Source organism: Azolla caroliniana, unplaced genomic scaffold (assembly GCF_043228905.1).
Source record: "Azolla caroliniana isolate FFs.n. ecotype wild unplaced genomic scaffold, voAzoCaro1.0.p SCAF_17, whole genome shotgun sequence".
NCBI classification, from domain to species: Eukaryota; Viridiplantae; Streptophyta; class Polypodiopsida; order Salviniales; family Salviniaceae; genus Azolla; species Azolla caroliniana.
In genome coordinates this window covers 6,020,076-6,043,035 of record NW_028230452.1, presented here as the reverse complement: position 1 = coordinate 6,043,035, position 22,960 = coordinate 6,020,076, and the positions used below count along the sequence as shown (strand labels likewise).

The window sequence follows — 22,960 nt, the reverse complement described above, 5'->3', positions numbered from 1 at the left end:
CAGTTCTTCGGAGAATTATAGGAGGGGAGCTGCTTCGCAGTATACTCGGGATCCAAGATTTGTTCGGTTCACAAATGCCCATGCCAATGTGGCTAATGTAGCTTTTGAAGAAGTATAGTAATGCATACATGTGCTGAAAGTTGGATCCGAACCCAAGACCTTAGACCCAAGGTGCCCCCCTACTCAAATGGTAGGCTTTCCTAAATAGGCAAACTGTCCCCTGCCAAAAAAGGAAAGAAGAAGAAGAAGAAGAAGAAGAAGAAGTAAGAAGAAGACAGACAGACTGAGACGAGGCAGCAGAAAGAAAGAAGCAGCACGGAGATGAAGCCGCCATCGCTGGGAGAGATGGACGATTCTTCTTCTTCTGCCGCCGCCGCCGTTTCCACAATCCTTCCTTCTGTTGCACCTTCTTCGTCTTCTTCTTCTTCTTCTTCTTCTTCTTCGTCCGCTTCTGCTGCTGCTGCCATCCCTTCTGCATCTGCTTCCGCATCTACTGCGGCTATGGAGCTCGACCTCGACAACAACGACGCCACCGACTTCTTCTCTGACTCCATCCCTGACTCTCGCCCCCTCGACTCCGATTTCTTCAACTCCTTCGATGATGACTTCGACGACTCTGACATCGCTTAGCTTCTTTGGAATGTCGCACACCAGAGATTATCAACAAAGGTTCGTTTCTCATGCTCGAAAAGTATGTCTTCGCCCGTTCCTGTCTTTGTTCTTTTGTAAATTTCGTCTTGTGAAATCCATGGTCTGTCTATGAATTTTTGGGGGTTTTCTTTCTAGTTAATGCATTTGTTTTCTCTTTCCTCCCACTTCTTCTTTTCTTGTATCGTCTGTGATCCATGGATTTCTATGAATCCCTCACGTCTTCATTACTTTTTATGGAATTGTTCCCTCTTCTCTTCCGCTTTTTTTCACTTTTGCCTCTGTCAATCCATGCATTCCTATGAATCATTCAGTTTGACGCGTTCACCAGTAGTCTTTTCACGTAAAACGAATTTCTAGTATTAAGATCCATGATTTTCTACTAAGTTCGAGGCCTTTGGTCACGATAACAACTTTTTGTTTTAATAGCCTTTGAAATCCAAGAATCCATAGAATATCTTTGAATCCTGACTGTCCTGGATGACACTCATTTTTCTCGCACGAACAGTCTTTTTCACAAATTTCTTGTGCTCTATAAATCCATGGATTTCTCTGAATCTTGCATGCCTTTTGACATTCGTTCGTCACATTTTTTTGTGGATACAAAAAACATTGTCTGTTACAGTATTTGCAACCTGTGTATACATGGGTTTCTCTTGAGTCTTGAATGTCCTTTGCAATTTCTTCTATTTTGAGAAAAGGTTTGGCTGTAACTGTGTTTTAAGGATGTTTGTTATTTATGACAGGAAAGACATGGTATTTCAAAGACGAGTTTTTTTCTTCTGTAATTGTGTTGTAGCCCTTAAAGAATTTAAAGATATAGTAATTGTAAGGTTTTTCATTTAGAATGGGAAGTAGCAATGGTACCACTTATGTGTTGGAGTTAAGTTTTACTTTTTCTCCTTTATGTTGAAGATAGATGTCACATTGTCACAATCATGAGAGGATGACCCCTATCATAATCCTTAACATGGGTGAACGTTTGAGGGCAAAAGGTTAAGGGCTAAAGGGAAATTTGTTTGACATATCCTTTGAGAGGGATGATATTTCTGAGCCAAAAGTGTCATGGACCATTTCAAGATGTCTGTCGGTGTGGGCAGACAACCTTTATGTTTGTTACTACATGAGATCTAAAGAACATAGACTTACAACCTATCTTCAGCAGGTTAGTCACATTGATGAGCACAGTCTTTCATATTTATTATCTCATGAATCTTGCACACTTCTGTTCATGATCCAAGCTATTATGCTTAAATGTCATTCTGGGGAAAATGTGGCACACATGTAAGAAGCCATTGATCGATTTCAGTTCAATCAGGAAGGCAACCGTGATCTTATTAGTGGTTCTATTGATATGCTGAAAACTAACCCTTGTCAATGCGACTAAGCTTCTCAAGATAGTGTGGTTAATTGCCTTGTAGGTTAATGCAAACATTACATAAGACTATATTGATCTTAGTCGCCTACTTGTTTGTTGCCTTGTAGAAATGTGGAACATAAGATAGTGTTTGTATCTTGTGCTAGTTGATCAACAAATACACGCATGCTCCTACCACCTAGGATGTTGGAGTATGTTTCGTGCTGGCAAAACACTCCGCTCTGTACATATTGGATTGAATGTTTCTCTTAGGCATATCAAACATGTCTTCTTTTATACTTCAAATAACTTGAGGCACTTGGATTACGATTACTCAATCAAATTGAATATGGAAAAGCTAGGCGAACCCAGAATTTATCACAAACAGGAAAAATTTAGTCATTAAATGGTTCCCTGAATTATACGCAAACTAAGTAATGACAAATAACTTTCCTAGTCTATCTGATGGACAAACACATATTTCCGAAACATATCTTCCAATATTTGGTTAACCGTTTCTAACTAACCATTGGTCATCAACTAAACTTCAATTTATTGCCTAGTTTTGGAAGCAAACTAGTCCAAAACCGTTCTATGAAACAAATGTTTGAGTCCAAGAAAATAGTTTCCAGTAAACCATGTATGTGAAACATACGTTGAATAGTAGTGGGAGTAAAGTGTGCTATTTTAGTTAATTGGTCAAGCATAATGAACAGGGAAGCTATAGCACACATATTTTTCCATTTTGCTTGAGCAGTCCTTGCTCAATGAAGAACTTTTGGCGGTGGTCTAACAGAAGGCCTGCTCATTAGCATTCTTAATTCGGCTAGCCTTGAACCACTTATTTTAAATAAATTAGTCTACTTTGTGAGCATCCCATATAACATGTGATGTCTCACTTTCAACTATACTGATACTCATTTGGTTGGCAAGCTAAACAAAGCATCCGCTACCACCCCATCTTTCCCTTAACGATAATTCATCAACAAATGCACTTCAAAGTGGCTTAATCAGTTAAGATCTTGAATTCGGCTCCATATAAGTAGCAGCGTCATGTCTTCAGTGCCAAAATGATTACTTATTAACTCTAGCTCATGCACGGGCCAGTTCTTCAGTGCATGGAGCTTCCTGCTCTTCAAAGCAATTGGTCTATCTTGTCGAATAGGGACAGCTCCTAGAACTACATCACTAGCAGCAATCTCTATGATTCATAGTAATTGTAGGTCATCCACTTCAAACACAGATGTAGATGCTACAACTTTCTTCAGTTGATCAAATGCTTGCTGCCTAGCAGGAGCCTGATAATGGACCACATTGGACAACAAAGACCATTACTAGGGGAGCAGATCTTTGGATGAATTTTCGATAAAACTTGGAAAGCCCTGGAAAAGATCGCAACTGAGACATTGTGCATTGTCAGCCAACTCAGAATTATGGAAACCTGTGAAGGATCCATCCTCACCCCATTATCAAATATTATGTGGCCTAAGTATTCAATAACCTTCTGGCACAGGAAGGTTGTTTTATACTTGATAAAATCGCCAGAGTTCGATTAATCTCCAAGTTTGAAGTATCAGCATATGTACCAGGTATTGGCCAAAATTTGGTGGTCCTTGTGTGAGTCAGAAGGGTCAAAGACTTACCTGATATGAGGTATCACATTGTTAGGAACATTAGATGCTCTGGGATTAACGAGTTTCTCTCGGGTTTTGCTTAAGACTAGTTTATTATCCACAAAGTCAACAACAAAATTACCTAATATCAGACATATTTTCATTAAGACTGAATGGTAAAACTATATATTCATAATGGGTGTAAAATGTTGTCTTGGGTATATAACTAGATGTTCATAATGTGAAATGTTTTCTTGGGCATATCTTTTCTGATAAATTCCTATTTGATGATAGCCACTTTTGAAATCAAATCTTTTCATAATGCTGAAGTCAGACATATCTTTTCATAATGCTGAAATATTTATGCTAAATACTTCAGCATTACCAATTACATACTAAAATGTTAACAAGAGGTATAGGATCAAGATCCTTAAATGTAATTTTACTCAGAGCACAATAATCAATACACTTATGGTAAGTATTGTTTTTCCTCTTAACTAGAATTATAAGGTCAGGTGCTTCGCTGGCCTCAGAGACCTCGTAATTCTGAATCAACATATGCTAGAGATTTTTCAAAGACAAAAATTACAATATATCTGACTTGAGAATCTTACATTTGCCGATAACAATATTTTTTAGTCACTTTTTATCTTATTTACTTTTTATTACTTAGCAACATTTATTTTGGTTTGTTGTTCTCAAACACAAGACAACATTTTAGATGTAGTCTCTTGTTTGGTCGTATAGGCTGTTTTGGCCTCTTAAAAGACATTAATGTATATTTCTTTCTTTCTTGAGAAATCCTAGCTCGTCAGGGAACTTTGAGGGTGGTGGTCTAATAAAGAGCTACTCTCACTAGTATTTTCTGTGCTGCTAGCCTAGGACCAGTTAGGACCAGTTATTCTAATTAAATCTTTGCTCAACAGGGAACTTTGAGGGTGGTGGTCTAATAAAGAGCTGCTCTCACATCGACCATTTCTTTGTATTACCTTTTAAGTTTCTTAATATGAATTAGTTTTTAGTGTATCTCTCTCTCTCACACACACACATTTGTATTCTTTAGCTAACACTCTCCCTCTCACACACACCCACCGATTGTATACCACTCACACTCCTTGCATCGACCTCACAGTCTAAAACTCACAATTCCTAGCCTAGGACCAGTTATTCTAAATAGATGTGTGCATTTTCTAAGCTTATTGTGAGCATGTGGCATTTCACTTTCGAATATATTGAAACTCATTTAGTGCACACATGTCTAGACAAAACTTTAATTCTATGGTATCTTTCCCTCTATGATACCCAATTTCCATGTGGAACTCTTCCATGAGTTGCACCCATCAACCTTGGTGACCCCTGAGTTCCAATTAAGTGTAGAAGAACTTCAAAGTGGCATGCTAGGTCAAGGTTTTGAGTTCAGCTCCATACAGGTAGTGACATCATGTCTTGAGTGCATGAATGTTACATACGGCTCTAGCCAATGTGTGGGCCACTTCCTCCTCTGCACAGAAATCTTCTTGCTCTTGAAAGCGATGGGTCTATTTTGTTGAATGAGGATGACCTCTATAGCTACGCCATTAGCATCAATGTCTAAGATGTGCAGTATCCAATCTTAGACCACATTGAACTTCAACAAATCTGCCAAAGGTGTAACGGAGAAAGCATATGTGTGGATGAATTTGTGGTAAAACCTGGAAAACCATAAAAATTATGTCAACTCCCGAACATTGTTCGATGACGGGCAACGTGGAAGTGGCGATCACAGTGGATCAGATATTTCTCTTGGCCATATCTGACATGTCTCTCATATTGCTCAAAATTTTGAGGCACTTGGCGTACTACAACTCAATCCTAAGCCCATTAACATCCCACGAGGATCCCTTAAACCCAAGTATTCCATAAAGGATTGAAACCACTGAAATATGCAGTTGGTGTTTCAGCTCAGACTGCTGATGCAGTTGATCAATGTCTCATCAAATGGGAGTAGACCTTCCAATTGTGCAAGATCACCAACAATCACACCCATATTGCACATGTGTCATTTAACCTACAACACAGCTCATAGATGGTCTAGGAAGGTGGTTAAAGGTAACCAAATGCCCAAGAGTTGGTCAATTTTAAAACATTGTTTATCAGTAACTTCTTCAGCCAATTTAGTCTAGTAAGTCACCTGACCATTGGTTATTTCTCATTAGCCAAATTAGTCTGGCATGGATACGTCGATAAGTATACCCTAGGAGTTACCTGGTTATTTGCAAGTATATAAATTTGCTTTAGATCATGACATTGATAGAACAAATTATATTATACGTAGTGACAAAGCTGATCCAACGTGAGTTTTCTGCCCCAAATCTGTGTAGCCACTTATGTATCGAGTACTGTTGGGAAATTTCTAATTTGTGATTAAATCAAGAGAGAAATTCGCACTAAATAAGACAGCATAAGCAAAGGTGTAATGTTCTCATAATAAATATGATTCAACAACAGTTCATTGCATGTATTTTTCTGTAAATATTTGTTTTGCTATGACCTTACGGATCTAGAATAACCATGTATCTCTTGTAAATGACTTTTTAAATCTTCTTTATGATTTGACGTTGTTTTCTTGCACTTCATCCTAATGTGAGAGAGGGAAAGATTAGATAGAACAATAGAGGCCAATGTGTGTATATATATGTATGTATGTATGTATGTATATGTATAAACCCCATGTCATTTTAACTCGTATGTTGCTGGATGTTGTGCAGTTAACATAGTGAATTTGGACTTAATCTTGAAGCTTATTGATGGATGTCCAAACAGTTCTAAGTGCTACTTAATATTACAGAATATTCATTATTGCTTTTTGAAAGAAGTGTTTATCTCAGGGTTGAGAAATTTGTTCAACATGATGTATGTTCTAGGATCTATATGGTTTGTGAGATTGATGGACATTGTATAAACTTAATATTGAAAGACATGTTACTATATGAGATTTTTAGACATGTTGTTTTGAACTAGAACTTAGTAAGGCAATACCATACAATGATGTGATCATAATTGACCAGATGAAGGTGGATTGTTGATCTCTAGTTATGTTTAACATAATTTGTATTTATCTAGAATTTGGTTATTTTATCATGCTTGTGGAATACAGTAATAAAAATATTGATGCCACATTATTTGCATGGAGTATAAAATATGTGAACATACTTAACCTGTATTGCAAGTATATCCCTTTGTGCTGAAAATGTGGATTCTCATGCCACAGGATTGAGAGATAAATTATTACCATCTATCCATGGGAGACCAATATGATTGAGGTGCCAAGCCACTGATGAAGATTAAACTTGGTCTCTTAGTTTTTGGATTCCTATGCTATAGTGTAAAAACAATCAAGCTGTCAACCAAAGAGAGGGAGAGCAATGTATAACAAATGAGATTAATTTTGTGTTGGGACTACTTAAGCATTGGAACTTCGCAATTTCTGTGAACCATACATATACAAATGTGTGTATTGAGTAAAGTAAATATAGCCATGTAGGAACCAAAGGAATGTTTTTCCAAAACATGATAGGTTGTAGTGGAATGGTCCAATCTATCTATGGTAGGAGCATTTGAAATAGATTTAAAAGTTGTCACTAAATTATTGGCTATACTACTATGTAAAAGATTACGTGCGGAAGCGGTAGACAAAGCATAGAATACATAGTTGGTTATTTGGAAATACAACATTTAAGTAAAAACACAAAACAGAAATACACAGCGAGAGAGAAACAAAAATAGAGTGAACAACAAAACTTCTATTAGCAAAATGTTCTATGTACATATAATGTGCTTACTAATCACTTTTTATACAAACAATGATGAATGGGCTGACATAAGTACTATCAGTACTTTGATGTTCATGAATGAGCCTAACACTAAATTGCCTATAATATTCCTTCATATTTACTAAAATAAGAATATAAGCCCCTAACGGCCTCTCAAATTCCATTCGACTCGGCCTAACCGATCGGGCTCTTGGTTTATTCAATCAATCCAAGCCTAACCGATTGGTTTCCATCCAATTATGATTCTTGACTTTTTTCATTGATCGTCCCAAGTTGAGCTTGCTCGCTTAACACTCCACCTCAAGCTCAACTTGCGGTCCCGATGTGTCAGATCCAATTGGTTTTAGCCTCTTGCTTCTCTTGGTGTCTTCAAGCCTTGCTCGCGCTCATCGTTCGGTTTGATCCTACGTTGTTGCAGAAATCCGCGCATGCGTGTCGGAAATGGCGGGACCACGGGGGTCTTGGACTAGGGAGTAAGAGAAGGGAGAGAAGCTTGGGAGTTCAACTGAGAAGGACGAGAAAGATTAAGACTCGAGAGGTTAAGATTGGAGAGATTAAGATTAGAGACAAGAGAATACAAGATTCATCGAATGATTATATTACAAAAACACCACATGAATTACAACCATGGCCGCGTAGGCCGAATGTAAACCCTCTAGATGAAACCCTAACCAGATAGGGGGAAAAGAAGAAGAAAACCCTAATGAAAGGAAATAATAGAGAGTGGAACCTCGAAGCAATACCCTAAAACGAAAAGGGATAAGAATAACTAAAACCCTAATGGTCTACCCCCAAAATGATAAAATGGTGACCCCCTCAAAAGTGACCCGTCACTCCCTTTTATAGTAGTAAGGGGTGAGGCACATTTCTTAAAGATGAGTCAAATCCCCTTCTTTTAATGGGGAATATCTCCCTTGGTCTTAGATTGATGGGCCTTTAACTCTCTCCCCTTACACATTCAATGCCACTACCCACTACATTCATACTCCCATGTACTGCCCTTTTCTACTTGCGCATGTGCACATCACATTTACACTTAACAAATTTTCGTAGAACACTTTAACACCTTACACTTTACATTTGTTTATTTACTCCTATGTTACAAATTCTCTAAGTATGTGCAATGTTGCACATCTCGTTTTATTCGTCTCACTTGGGTTTTCCCACCATGGCTGAAAATCCTCACGACAACGTTCCACGACTTCTCTGGTCTGACACTCTTTGACTCGTCTGGTTTCGCGCACCTCGACACCTGCGGTCGGCTCATCTGCTCTTCAGGCCCTTATCGACTTCCTCGCTATTGTGGCATTGGCACCCCTTGACTTGTCGGCTCCTCCGTATTGGTGTCGGCTTCGGCTACCTTTTTGTCCACTTGACCTTCATACAATTCAGCTCGTCCTAACCATGCCTCTCGACCAAATCAGTTGTCTCTGATTCGTTCCCGCTCCAACTTCTTCTTCATCCAGGGGCATCTCGGCCTCACTGGCCTCATCTTCTGAATTCGGAATGGAGTTAATGGAAGTTGGAGATGGAGGCAAGTACAATGAAGCCGATTCATCGAATACGACATCTCGACTAACTCGAACCTGTTTTGTTCGAGCGTTATAACACTTATAACCCTTCTGCATGTCCAAGTAGCCGACTAAGCTACACTTCTCCGCTTTGGCGTCTAGCTTCCTCCACTTCTCCTTCGACACATGCACATATGCTATGTTGCCGAACACCCTCAAGTGTGCCAAGTTTGACTTCTTCCCGAAGTACAACTTGTGTGGCAACACTTTTCCTCTAGCTGCAGATGTCCGATTCTGAAGGTACATGGTTGTGCTGATCGCTTCAACCCAATAGAACTTGGGCATGCTCTTCTCCTCGAGCATTGCCCTTGCCACTTCCTCAATTGTCCGATTCTTCCGCTTGGCCACACTGTTTTGTTCCTGTGTGTATCTGTAGTAGAATTCGCGCCAAATTCCCTCCTTTTGCAGATAGCTTGAGAATTGGTTGGAAAAGTACTCTTTTCTACCATAAGACCTTAGGCACTTGATCTTCTTTCTGGTCTCCCGTTCAACAAGGCTCTTCACCTTGAGAAAACAGGAGAAGACTTCGCTTTTCTTCTCGATCAAGCATGTCTAGGTGTGTTGAGTGTAGTCATCGATGAAGGTTACGAAGTAACGACTCCCACCGATACTCACATTCTACGTCGGCCTCTACACATCCGAATGGATCAAATCGAGCTTGTTACAGCTCCGATTAAGCTCGTTGGGGAGTGGAAGTCGGTGCTACTTCCTGAGTTGATAGGCTTCGCAGACTTGGCCATTTTGAGCACTAAATTTAGCAAACCGAAAACTATGTTCTTTGTCTACATTTCTCGAAGCCGCGGGAAGTTGACATGGCCGAACCACCTGTGCCACAGGTTGATATCTAATTTGACCTTTTGCCCTTGCGCGAACATAGCGGCTCCAACGTCATTCATCTCAAGGATAAACCTCCTCCCTTCTCAGCGCCCTTGCTCAATAATCCGACCTTCTTCCTCTATGAAGCAGTCGAGGTGAGTAAATCAAACTTGCATGCCCTGATCGACAATTTGTCCGACCAACACCAAGTTCTTGTTGATTGTTGGCACATGCTAGAAATTTCTCATGATTCCTCTCTAACCAACATGCCTAAGAGGGACATCTCTGATATGTTCGATGGGGTGAGGGGTGTCATCGCCAGTTTCGACGACCCTCGACTGTTCCGGCTTCTCTAGCATCAAGAACCACTCCTTGTAATTTGTCATATGGTTTGATGCTCCGGAATCCATGTACCACACCTCGTTTGACTTTGAGGTGCTTGCCTCCATCGAGTTCGCTTTTAGTGCTTCATGAAGAAGGTAGGGTCTGTTCCAGCTTGCCTTGAGCCTTCAACGTAGTGCGATCTTTGACGCTTATCTACGTCACCTCGGCCCAGTTCGAATTGGCACGCTTCTTCCAACACTCGTTCTCTATGTGGCCCTTTTAGCCACAATACCAACAATCCGTCACGATCTTTCCTTGCCAACTTCCAGCACCGTCATGATTCCCCCTGCTCGTGGAGGGTTCCGAACTACTGTAAGCATTTCTATTATGACAATGGTTTTGCTCTTGTCTACCGCCTCCACTGCATGTTGATTTGCCTCCGTGTACAACATCTTGTTGTTGCTGTGCGTGCTTGTCGATGCACACGTGTGGTTTTCGTCAACGAGCAACATTGATTGTAGCTCGAAGAACGATGACGTATTCTCTCTCGTGGAGACCACCCTTCGGAATCATCCGAACTTAGACGTTAGGCCTTCGAGGCAAACTTGCACCATCTTGTCTTCTTCCACCATTATGTTGACAGACGCAAGAGAGTCACAGATCTCCTTTATCGTGGAGGTATAGTTGGCCACCGACATATCTCTCTATCGGACATTGCTCAGCTCCTGCCTGAGCTGTAATTTCCTGGCCATTGTATTTGCGGCAAAAAGCTTCTTCAGATTTGCCCAAGCATCCTTTGGCATCTTGGCGTCGTGGATGTAGTTGAGTTGTTGATCTTCGACACTAGATGTGAAGCATTACATTACTCTCCTTGTTGCTTGTTCCTAGGCCGGTGTCGTGATGTTTTCGACACATAGTGTGAAACCACCCTCAAAAGAGAATAAAATAGTGGTCCAAATAAACTAAATTTCTTAAGTCAACTATAGTAATAAATGAAAGGATAAAAAGTTAGAAGAGGTTTTCGAAAGTAGACAAAAATAGAGAAAAAGATGGTAAAAGAAAAGCTAGCCGTGGATATGAGGAGAGCGCTCGAGTAAAAAGCTCATAATTTCCTCGTCAAATGTCCAAATTAGAAAAGAAAAGATACATAAGAAAGCTAACCCAAAGATCTTTCCAAGAATATCTTGCATGTGAAATTTGGGGTTAGAAAACAAAAATAGTGAGGAAAAGAAAAGTCGACTCATATAGACAAGTTTTTTTTTAGGGGAAAAAGGCAAGCAATCCTACACCTATAAATAAGAGCCTATTCTAGTGAAGAAGGGGGGGGGGGGAGGGAGAAGGAACGCGGAAGCTCTACTCAATTGGAAAGCGGAAGAAGAAGGATCAACAACATCGAGAGGCATCATCAACAAAGAATCTCCTTCTATACTCCACCTCTCTTCCCCCATTCATTTATAAACAATCCTTCATATACGCATCCAATCCATTGTAACATGATTCTTATATTATAAAGGAATCTATTATATTGATATAAACTAATGTTTTCTTTCATCTACTTGTCTTATGTGTAGATCTTGATTGTGCTTATTTGTTATTGTCATCTGTGCTTATTTGTTTGTGTGTCTTGTGACAAGGGAGTGTTTCGGGCTTGCCCATGCACCTCTCCTTTCACAAAGGCATTCAAACTTACGTGTCCTGCGTGTTAGTGTAAATCTTGCTTGTGTGTTCGTGCAACTTGTGGTAAGGGAGCGTTTGGGCTTGCCCATGCACCTCTCCTTTCACAAAGGTGTTCGAAATCGTGTATTGCGTGTTAGTGTAAATCTTACTTGTGTGTTCGTGCGACTTGTGGCAAGGGAGCGTTTGGGCTTGCCCATGCACCTCTCCTTTCACAAAGGTGTTTGAAATTGTGTCTCCCGTGTGTAAACCTTGCTTGTGTGTTCGTGCAACTTGTGGCAAGGGAGCGTTCGGGCTTGCCCATGCACCTCTCCTTTCACAAATGCGTTTGAAATTGTGTCTCCCGTGTGTAAACCTTGCTTGTGTGTTCATGCGACTTGTGGCAAGGGAGTGTTTGGGCTTGCCCATGCACCTCTCCTTTCACAAAGGAGTTCGATATTGTGTCTCCTGTGTATAAACCTTGCTTGTGTGTTCGCATGTTTTGTAACAAGGGAGCGTTCGGGCTTTTGCCCATGCACCTCTCTTTTCACAAAGGCATTCAAAACTCTGTCTCTCGTGTGTGTAAGTAAGCCTTTTCCTTGTGTGTCCATGTGTAAGCCTTCCTCACGTGCATTCGTTTGCCTTGTGACTAGGGGTTGATTCGGGCTTGCCCATCACCTCTCCTTTTCACAAACACGTTCGAATACTCGTGCATTGATTGGGTAAGACTTCCTTGTGTTGTGCGCGTAAGCCCTATTTCCTTCCCGTCCATAACTTTGGTGGTTCCGCCTCATGATCCGCACATAATGACGGATTTTCGCGACATAGTAAAGTGGTGAACCTAACGTGAAGAGGTGGTAGGACAGATCAAGTGCTTGAAATAGAAGATTAGAAGATGGCTTCTTCTTCAAACACCCAAGCTAATGAAGTGGCAAAGTTGGTGGCTATTGTCGAGCATATGATGAGAGCTCGAGATAATGATGCAAGCTTAGACAAGGCCATCGACAGAACCGTTGAGATAGCCGATCAATTTGGTGGAAGAAACATTATGGATTTTCTCGCTACATAAAAGATGAAGATGCAACAACATGATGTCATCGAAAAGAAGCAAATATCAAGCTTCAAGCGTGTCGCAGCTATTGGGTTACAAGGACGTATAAGGGAGATTCAAGCCGCCCAAACAACATGGGTGGGATTTGAAACGACGCTTTTGGCTGAATATATGCTTGAAGATGTATCGAGGATGACTCGTCATACGTTGATGAAGTGGATCGAGAAGAAGGGGAAGAACATGAACACATCGGGAGTGTACACTAAATTTGACCAAATGTACAACCGTCTCCCGAGAACCGACCAAACAATTCTCGAAGGAGATAAAGTTTTGTACTTCTTAAAGGTGGTGGATGCAAAAGATAGACGAGAACTAGGTAGTCTATTAGAGGATGAAGCACAACCCAATGGTCTCATAACGGATTGGGTTGTGGTAAGAAGAGCATGTGATCGATTTGACAAACTTCGTCAATGGCTAGATGATTCCGACATGGTGGGGCCGGTAGTCCAAAGAAGAAAGGTTGCAATAGCAACTGAGATGACAAAGCAAAGCGAGCCGACCAAAAGAGCAATGGAGAACTCTGTCATTGAAGAGTTGGCATGAAAATTCGAAGCGGTTTCGTTAGCTAATATGAGTCATAGAGGGCCGAAGGGAAAAGACCCATATAGATGTGTATGGTGTGATAGTGTTGATCATGCAAGGAAAGATTATGCTAGCCTTCAAGAGGCAATTTGACAAAACCTCGTCTACATGGAAGGCAACATTATACACTCAAGTGAGACTCGAAAGCCCTTGCAAGTGAATTTCGGTAGGGGGGGGCCTAAAGAAAATCATGGATGAGGCCGATGCAAGCCATGTCGAAGCTATACACTATGCTGCATCCGTCGGTATAAGAATTGGGAAGGAGAAGCTTGGAATGATTAAACCGGGAACGAGGTTTTGGCTGATCGTCCTCAAATACGAAAAAAAAGAGGGAAGATTAATTCGGATGATGCAAAGCTAGCCAACCTTCATGTATGAGACCTTACTGGGTGGGCGGATCTGGTTGATAACAACACTATCTCCGCAGAGGTCATATGCGAAACCCACAAAGTGTTTGTGGATGAGAAGTGGAAGAGGACGGATCTAGATGAAGGCCCTTCTAAGAAACATGACACAAGAAGCTTTAAGAAGAAGGAAGAGATGATCAAGACCACACGTCAAGAAGATGGAAGCTCAAATAAGAGAGCCGAGGAACTAACTCAACCCATTGAAGAGAATGCCAAGAAGGGGAAGGATAGATCAACGCCAACATACAAATTAAGGTCGGATATTGAACAAACAACTAACTTAAGAAAGGTTCTTGAAGAAAGAGTGCTCGATAGCCGTAATGATCTTACATTGAGAGAACTACTTGGAATTACAAAGAAGGAGTTCCATGAGACCATCGTCAATCTTATCAAATGTAAAAGACAACAAGCGGCGTCGTAGTGTGAATCACACACTATGTGAAATATGTAAAACACTATATCCGATTTAGAGTAGGTATAATAAATAAAAATAAAATATTTAAAATATTTATTACATGCATAGGGCAGGATTCAAACCCTATACCTCCACATAGACAAACCCCAGCCTTACCACTATACTAGCATACTATGAATTTTAAAGTTATACTAAACTTTATCCCATGTAAATATTCTAGATATGCATGGTACAAAAAGTTATTCATGCATACACACTCGAGTTAAAAAGAAAAGATGGGATAGAAAGCTAATCATGCACATGTAGTGTGCATGAAAACTAAAGTAAAACTAATCATGCACATGCAGTGTGCATGAAAACTAAAGTTAGGAAAAGCATGATGCTTGCATGTGATAAACTTAGACTCTTCCAACACTATATAAGGAAGAGAGAAAGATGTATAGGGTTGTTGATTTTTTTTAGAAGGATTGATTAATACAAAATATTCGTGGGATTCATGATTTTATCATCTAATTCTCTCTTACAATCTAATTACCCATTAATGCATTATACTCCTGGGATTCACGAGTTTCATATCTTCTTCTTACAATCTCTTCCTAACTAACATTATCTCATATTCTTCTTTCTCCTAGTCCAAAACCCCAGCGGTTCCCACCCGACTCACACAAACGATCCGACGCCGAAAGGCACAACACAAGTGGTGAACCCGACGTGAAAACGGGTGGCAAGGAGATGGAAAATCAACAAGAGGCTAACAACATGATGATGATGTTCGAGCGGATGCTTCAAGAACAACGTGCGATGTCGGAGATAGCAGTGGCAATAGAGCGGCTCGTGCAATGAATTCGGCAATTCAACGGAAAGGACGTATCACGCTATCTTCGGGACTACAAGGCGGAAATGATACGGTGCGGGATTTCGGAAGGATTGCAAGTGACATCCTTTAACCGGGTAGCTACTGACGGGCTTCAAGCAAGTATCCACGGGCTACGACAACAAAATCCGACGTGGGAAGCGTTTGAAGAGGCCCTAAAGATCACATTCGCCATCGAGGATTCCTCCAAGGCAACGAGGAGAGGATTTGAAGATTGGGTGGAAACGCCGGACAAAGGGATGAAGGTCGTCGATGTGTTTCGGCATTCGAAAGTCGGTTTGGGAGGTTGTCTACGAGATATCAAGCTATCCTCGCATCGGACAAAGTTATCATGTTCTTATGAGCCGTAGACATCTAGGACCCGAAGGATCCTGGAGTGCTTCTAGAGGACACGACTACCGAGAGTGGCCTCACCGAAACATGGGAAAGTGTGCGGGATATTGTCGCGCGATACACAAAGAAGGGGCAATGGCTTGCCAATGAAGAAAAGAGGGTTTCGGAACCGATTCTGAAACCGAGATCCGGAACGGAAGACGATCAACCGCGGGCTCGGGAGACTACGACCGAGAAGGGAATCGACGCAACCACGGTGGAGCAATTACTGAAGGAGATGGAGAATCTAAAAATCACAATGGTGAAGAAGACGGAAGACCGTCCCACAAGTTCCAAGTTCATGGACCGTCGATGCATATGGTGTGATAGCACCGAACATGATCGGAGAGATTGCGACGAGGACAAGGAGGCGTTATGACGGGATCTTATCTACTACGAGGGAAATCAAATTCATTCGATGGATTCTCGGAAGCCACTCTGACCGAACTTCCGGAAAGGCGGCATGAAGAAGGTCCTAGAGGAGGAGATCGCGGCGAAAGACAATTATGCGACAACCGCGGGAATACGTGTGGGGGAGTCATCTACAGCAAAGGTGTCTTTTTGGCCGGAAGTGTTAGAAATTTTGAAGAAAGATGATCATGATGAACTCCGAAGGGCCGCGGAATGTATCTGGGAAGCTACGGGATGGGAGTGCCCCGTAGATAAGAATAGCGTACATGCGCTATGTCAATTGCATGAAGTGTATGTAGATGAAAAACGACGGCGCACGGATGATGTGGCCGGACCATCAAAGACACCGGAAAGCTGGAACTCCGGAGGGAAGGGAAAAGAAAAGATGATTCCGGCATTCAAGCTTGCCTCGAACATCGAACAACAAACGGACTTGAAAAAGGTGTTCGAAGAGAGAATCGTCGATAGCCGGGTAGAATTTTCGCTTCGGGAATTATTCGGAATAACGAAGAAGGAGTTCCACGATCTTCTTGTGGATCTCGTGAAGAGAAAAAGACAAAGTACGGAGGAAAATGCTCCAAGGGTGAATGCAAATACCGTCTTAATGAATGACACTAAAGTGGAGGACGAAATACCGAACTCCTACTACACAAAACCACACTGGGCACGTGCAACTACGGAGACTCCGGTCCGAATCGGCAACATCAAAGAGCCCGTGTTAGCATTGATTGATCACGGATCAGAGATCAATTTGATCTCCAAGGAGTTCTATCGGAAGGGGAAGTGGCCTATAAACACTAAACATGGATGGAAGATTCGGGCAGCCAGTAAAGGAATGGAAGATCTATTTGCGGCTTGTCCGGATGTGACGGTGAAGATTGGGGATGCCAAGATCGACCAAAATTTCTTCATACAAGACAAGGTTTCACATTTCGTGATCCTCGGGCAACCATTTATCACGGCATCAAGAATGGAGATGAAGGTGCTCGATAACGGTGCGGCTTTCGCACGAATTCGGAGCCAAAGCGGAGGGAAATCCGTCCAATTCCTAACTGTGTCGGAAAATAAGGAAAGGAACAAGAGAGAGCTCTTGTCCCAAACAAGGATGAATTTTTAGAGCGGACTGTTGCGGAGTGGGGAAGTGATAGTCCGAGAAGCCCTGATACCCCGCATAGGAAAAACTCTCGGAGCAAAACAAGTACGAATCGGTCCGGATGGGGCATCTACGTACACGGCCGTAACCGGAGTGTTAAGAATTAGGTAAGTAATTAAGGGTTAATTAGTACCTAATTATGTGATTAAGTTAATAAGCGGAAGATTATGTGATATGTGTGTGTATGTGTGTGAGAGGAAGAGAGAGAGAGAGAGAGAGAGAGAGAGAGAGAGAGAGAGAGAGAGAGAGAGAGAGAGAGAGAGAGACTTATGAATAACACAAGATGGGGGATGAGTCAGTATATTAAATTGGCATTATCATCATCAACTATCATCAAATACAAAAATACCTTCAATGAGGTATATATAGGTTTCATGTGCAAGGGTGCACATGTGCTAGGAGAATATAGGTACAACGTGTAAGTCGAGTGGTGGATCTACAATGTATCCCACTCGAGTACGAAATCCTATTTAAGGCTTTATGGTCAACACACTAACTAGATTCTATCTAGGTAACTACTAAGTTACATGTGTTGACTAACTAACTAAACTAAGTTGAACTTGATCTCTCAACACGGAGTAATGAAGAAAGAATACCGAAAAGTAGAGGATAAGTTGCGGTCGACATCAATAATAAAAGAAGACGAAGAAATCGTGGGAATAGTCGAAGAAATGTTCTATGGGAGCACGCTACAACGACTTGAAGAGCTCGTGGAAGATACAAGCCAGGGAAACCGGGTAATTCCGGTGGAATCAATCAAGATGTATGAGATCATTGCGAAAATGGGGCCGGATGCGCTCCGCAAAGAAGAAGCAATGGTAAGTACGAAATACAAGACCGTGGAGAAGAAAGTGAAACCGGCCGCAAGACCATTACCCGCCGATAGCGAGCAAAAGAGGAAAGAAGTCTCGGGAGATCCGACACTTCGGAAGTCCGTGGATATCGGACATGCCTTCACGGATGAGACCCGAAAGAAACTTCGGATCGGTGGAGGTGGTTTCCTCTTACAAAAAGAAGAAGAACGGTTTCGTGAGATGTTGGAGCAACATGGCAAAGCGTTCGCATTCACATCAAGGGAGATAGGCTGCGTTGATTCAAAGATAGTGGAGCCGATGGTGATCTTCACGATTGACCATGTGCCGTGGAACCTGAAGCTGATTTCGGTGTTGCGGGCGCATATTCCCAAAATCATCGACTTGCTCAAGGAGAAGGTGGCGATGGGGATTCTAGAGCCATCCAACGCTCCGTACTCAAATCGATGGTTTATGGTTCCGAAGAAGAATGGGTCACTCCGATTTATCCAAGACTTGCAACCGGTGAACAACGTCACAATCCGGAACTCCGGAGTCGGTCCGATAGTGGACGAATTTGCGGAAGCATTTGCCGGATGTGCGATATACTCCATCGGAGACCTATACTCCGGGTATGACCAATTCCAACTAGCCGTGGAGAGCCGAGACATCACTACCATGTGAACACCGATAGGATTAGACCGGATGTGCATGCTACCACAAGGCGCGACGAAATCAGTCGCACATATGCCGGGTGAACATAATCCGAGATTTCTGGGAAGAAGAATACGAGGGAGAAAGCTTGTTGATCGGGAAAATGCTACAAGAAATTGAGGATTCATCAGATAATAAAGAGAAGAGAGCCGAGATCCGAAGTAAGAAGCGGCAAATCCGAAAATTCTTCTTGAAAAATGGATTAATATGGAGGGAGCCGAAAAGACCGGATGGCATACCACGTCGGGATAAAAGAGCAACGAAACCAGATAATGTCCGAATTTCACGAATCCGATTGGGCTGGACATCAAGGAACATGGGCAACATTTGTGAAGATCAAGCAAAGATATTGGTGGAAGAATATGTACAAAGATGTCGCGGAGTTCATGGAAAGTTGCGAGAAATGCCAAGTCTACTCCGGGGTTCGACACCGAGATGAGTTACATCCGACATTCTCACCGACAATCAACTTCAAATGGATGGTCGACATTGTAGCCATGCCAACCGGGATAAGACAAAAGAAGTACTTGGCGTTAGCTTGGGAAGATCTCACAAACCAAGTAGAAGGTCGAGCGCTACGGAGGAAAACGTGTTCTGCGGTATGCCAATTTCTTTTGGAAGAAGTGTTTTGTAGGTACGGGTGTGTAGGACAAGTGATTGCGGATCGGGGAGAACTTGACTTTGATAGAGCTAGGGAATTCTTCACCAAACATGGAGTTCGGTTAACACTAACAACGGCATACAATCCGGAGGCCAACGGGAAAATCGAACGAGGACATAGTCTGATCGTCAAAGCACTTGCCAAAGCATGCGACGGAAGGGTGAAGGATTGGCCGCAGATGCTCCCGTATGCACTATGGGCATATCGGACGACGCATAGCTCTGTAACCGGTTACATGCTAGCAGAACTCATGACCGGACAAGCACCGGTAGTGCCAACGGAAACTACGATCGTGACATGGACAGTGCTACCGTGGAAGGAAGAGATGAGCTGGGAAGAACTACTAGCGGTCCGGATACGACAACTAGAGGGAAGACTGGAAGAGCACCGGACAAGCACCGGTAGTGCCAACGGAAACTACGATCGTGACATGGACAGTGCTACCGTGGAAGGAAGAGATGAGCCGGGAAGAACTACTAGCGGTCCGGATACGACAACTAGAGGGAAGACTGGAAGACATAGCGGAATCAATACGCCGACAACAAGAAGCGCGATTCCAGAATAAAAGCCGGTTCGACACAAAGCATCGACTATGACCGCGGAAGATTGAAGAAGGAGATTGGATGATTGTCTACGACAGTAGTTTGGATCATCAACATACAATGATGCGGAAGTTCACGAAAAGGTGGTTCGGGCCATACGAGGTTTGGAAAGTTTTCGACAACGGAACTTACCGACTATGCGAGTTGGATGGAACGATACTACGAGTGTCTATAGCCGGGAAACGGGTGAAGATTTTCAAAAAGCGAACTGATGAAGAACCCTATGTGATCCTAGATAAGACCGACAAGGAGGAGCAATTGGACGAAGATCGCGGTGATGCGGAAAGCGAAGAAAGTGGATTACAACTCATAGTCGACTTAAGGGGAGTATCAGAGGAAGCTTTGGATGAAGGTGAATAGCAAGCATCGGGACTTCGGCACATACCGGAGGATGTGTGGGTTCGGAGGGGGCGAGTGTTGTAGTGTGAATCACACACTACGTGAAATATGTAAAACACTATATCCGATTTAGAGTACATATAATAAATAAAAATAAAATATTAAAAATATTCATTACGTGCATAGGGCAGGATTCAAACCCTGTACCTCCACTTTGACAAACCCAGCCTTACCACTATACTAGCATACTATGAATTTTAAAGTTATACTAAACTTTATCCCATGTAAATATTCTAGATATGCATGGTACAAAAAGTTATTCATGCATACACACTCGAGTTAAAAAGAAAAGATGGGATAGAAAGCTAATCATGCACATGTAGTGTGCATGAAAACTAAAGTTAGGAAAAACATGATGCTTGCATGTGATAAACTTAGACTCTTCCAACACTATATAAGGAAGAGAGAAAGATGTATAGGGTTGTTGATTTTTTTTAGAAGGATTGATTAATACAAAATATTCGTGGGATTCACGATTTTATCATCTAATTCTCTCTTACAATCTAATTACCCATTAATACATTATACTCCTGGGATTCACGAGTTTCATATCTTCTTCTTACAATCTCTTCCTAACTAACATTATCTCATATTCTTCTTTCTCCTAGTCCAAAACCCCAACGGTTCCCACCCGACTCACGCAAACGATCTGGCGCCGAAAGGCACGACAGCGAATGAGGAAGAGGGAATTTCGACAAAGGTGACAACCAATGCCATAACTATGGCAAGAACGGAAGAGAAAGAAGAAGATCTAGTGGACAGTCATTATACATGACCCCATTGGGCGAAAGCGACAACGGAAATTCCGGTGAAGATTGGAGAGAAGAAAGAGATGGTTGTGGCTCTTATAGACCATGGATCAGAGATTAACCTCATGTCGACGGATTTCTACAAGAAGGGAAGATGGCCTATCAACACAAACCATGGATGGAAGATTCGTGCGGCGACGAAGGCCATAGAAGATCTTTATGGAGGATGTCCCAACATTCAAGTCACAATCAGGGATGTAGAGATCGACCAACACTTTTTTGTGCAAGATTCGGCTTCCCATTTGGTGATTCTTGGGCAACCCTACATATCATCATCAAGGATGGAGACTAAGGTGTTCACTAGTGGAGCAACATTCGCTCGGGTGAAGAGTCTTGATGGTCAAAAGTCGGTTCAATTCTTGACAGTGCGAGCTAATCATGAGAGGAACCAAGATAGCCTCAGAGATGAGGCCTCAGATTTTTAACATGGACTATTGAAGAATTGGGGAAAGATAGTTTGAGAAAAAGTAAGTCCCCGAAAAGAAGAAAGAAGCAAGAAGGAAAACTATATTTAGCACCTAATGGTGCGTATGGGATGACTACACTCAATGAGAGAGAGACGCGTCAAGTTCAAAACTTTGAACATTGAGCGTTCGGGCTTGCCCATGCACCTCTCCTTTCACAAAGGCGTTCGAAATTGTGTCTCCCATGTATAAACTGTCGAATACATGTGTATAATGGACGTATTCACACTATCCCATTTTGGCCATTTATGTAATTAGCATAAAGGGTAGTTGCCCTAAGTCGGTCACTATATATAGTGACCTTGTAACCTTTTTGTAAGGTTGGGTGTTGTATTATTGCTTTGTGAAATAAAGAGTCTTTTTGTGTGTCTCTCTCTCTCTCTCTCTCTCTCTCTCTCTGTGCAACGACCTACATTCTGTCATACGCAGGTACTCAGCAAGGATCGAATGCTTCTTGATCTTCCGCATAGACGACCTCGTCCCCAACATCTGGTATCAGAGCCTGCACAGTAGTCGGTCCTTCAATCCGCTGTCGGCCGTCGTCTCTGCATTCGGTTTCCTGCGTCATTCGAAGAAGAGAGAAGAAGAAGAAAAACCAGGTTTGCATCTCATTGCGTTAGATCATCTTTGCTTGGAGTAAGCCAGCAGGTTGTACTCCGTTCCTTGTGATCGTAACCGCTCGAGGTGAAATCCCCCTGTGCAACATTGACACGATCGTGCTCCATTCGGTTTAACGGCATCCGAAGAGGTAATCAAACGCCGCTCGTTGTAACCACTCGGTGCAGATCGGTCTCAAGACAACAACCCCAAATTCGTGCTTCATCTGGCTGATCGACATTCGAGAGGATCAGTTGGATCCGTCTCTCTCGTCGCTGCAGTCAACCGAAGCAGAATCGGTCCAGATAATCGGTTTCAATAATCGGTATTCGGCATATATATCCGAAGCGAACCGGGCTCACTCCGACTCGGCAACATTCGGGAAGACCAGTCGGTTCTGTCCCTCAAGCTACCGGAGTCAACTCGAGCAAGTTCCGAAGCCGAACCGACTCGGGTTCAAATCCGACTAGAACGATATCGGGTGAGCCAACCGGCTGCACTCCAACAAGGTTCGTAGTCAACTCCGAACCGAGCTCCGTCAACCGAAACCAAATTTGATGGCATCAACATCCGGCTCGTCGGAAATGAGTCTACGAAAGTTCGATGGATCGAACTTCAACTTCTGGAAGGAGCAAATGCAGGACTATCTCATAGTCAAGGGGCAAATCGATCCCATCGAAAATGAAGAACCTCCAGAAGGATACAAACCAATTGAGTGGCAAAAGCTGGACAGAATCGTCCGCGCCACGATTCGGATGCACCTATCGGAATCGGTATACTTTACGGTGCAATCGTGTACGACAG

At 42.4% G+C, this 22,960-nt stretch overlaps 1 long non-coding RNA gene across 1 annotated transcript; it reads left to right on the top strand.

The window, feature by feature from the left end:
- The first annotated feature begins 232 nt into the window (after window positions 1-232).
- On the top strand, window positions 233-6,600 carry LOC147853006 (uncharacterized). Its single transcript, XR_015531338.1, has 2 exons — window positions 233-669; window positions 6,366-6,600. It is a non-coding gene; the product is annotated as an uncharacterized LOC147853006 (long non-coding RNA).
- Window positions 6,601-22,960: the final 16,360 nt, after the last annotated feature.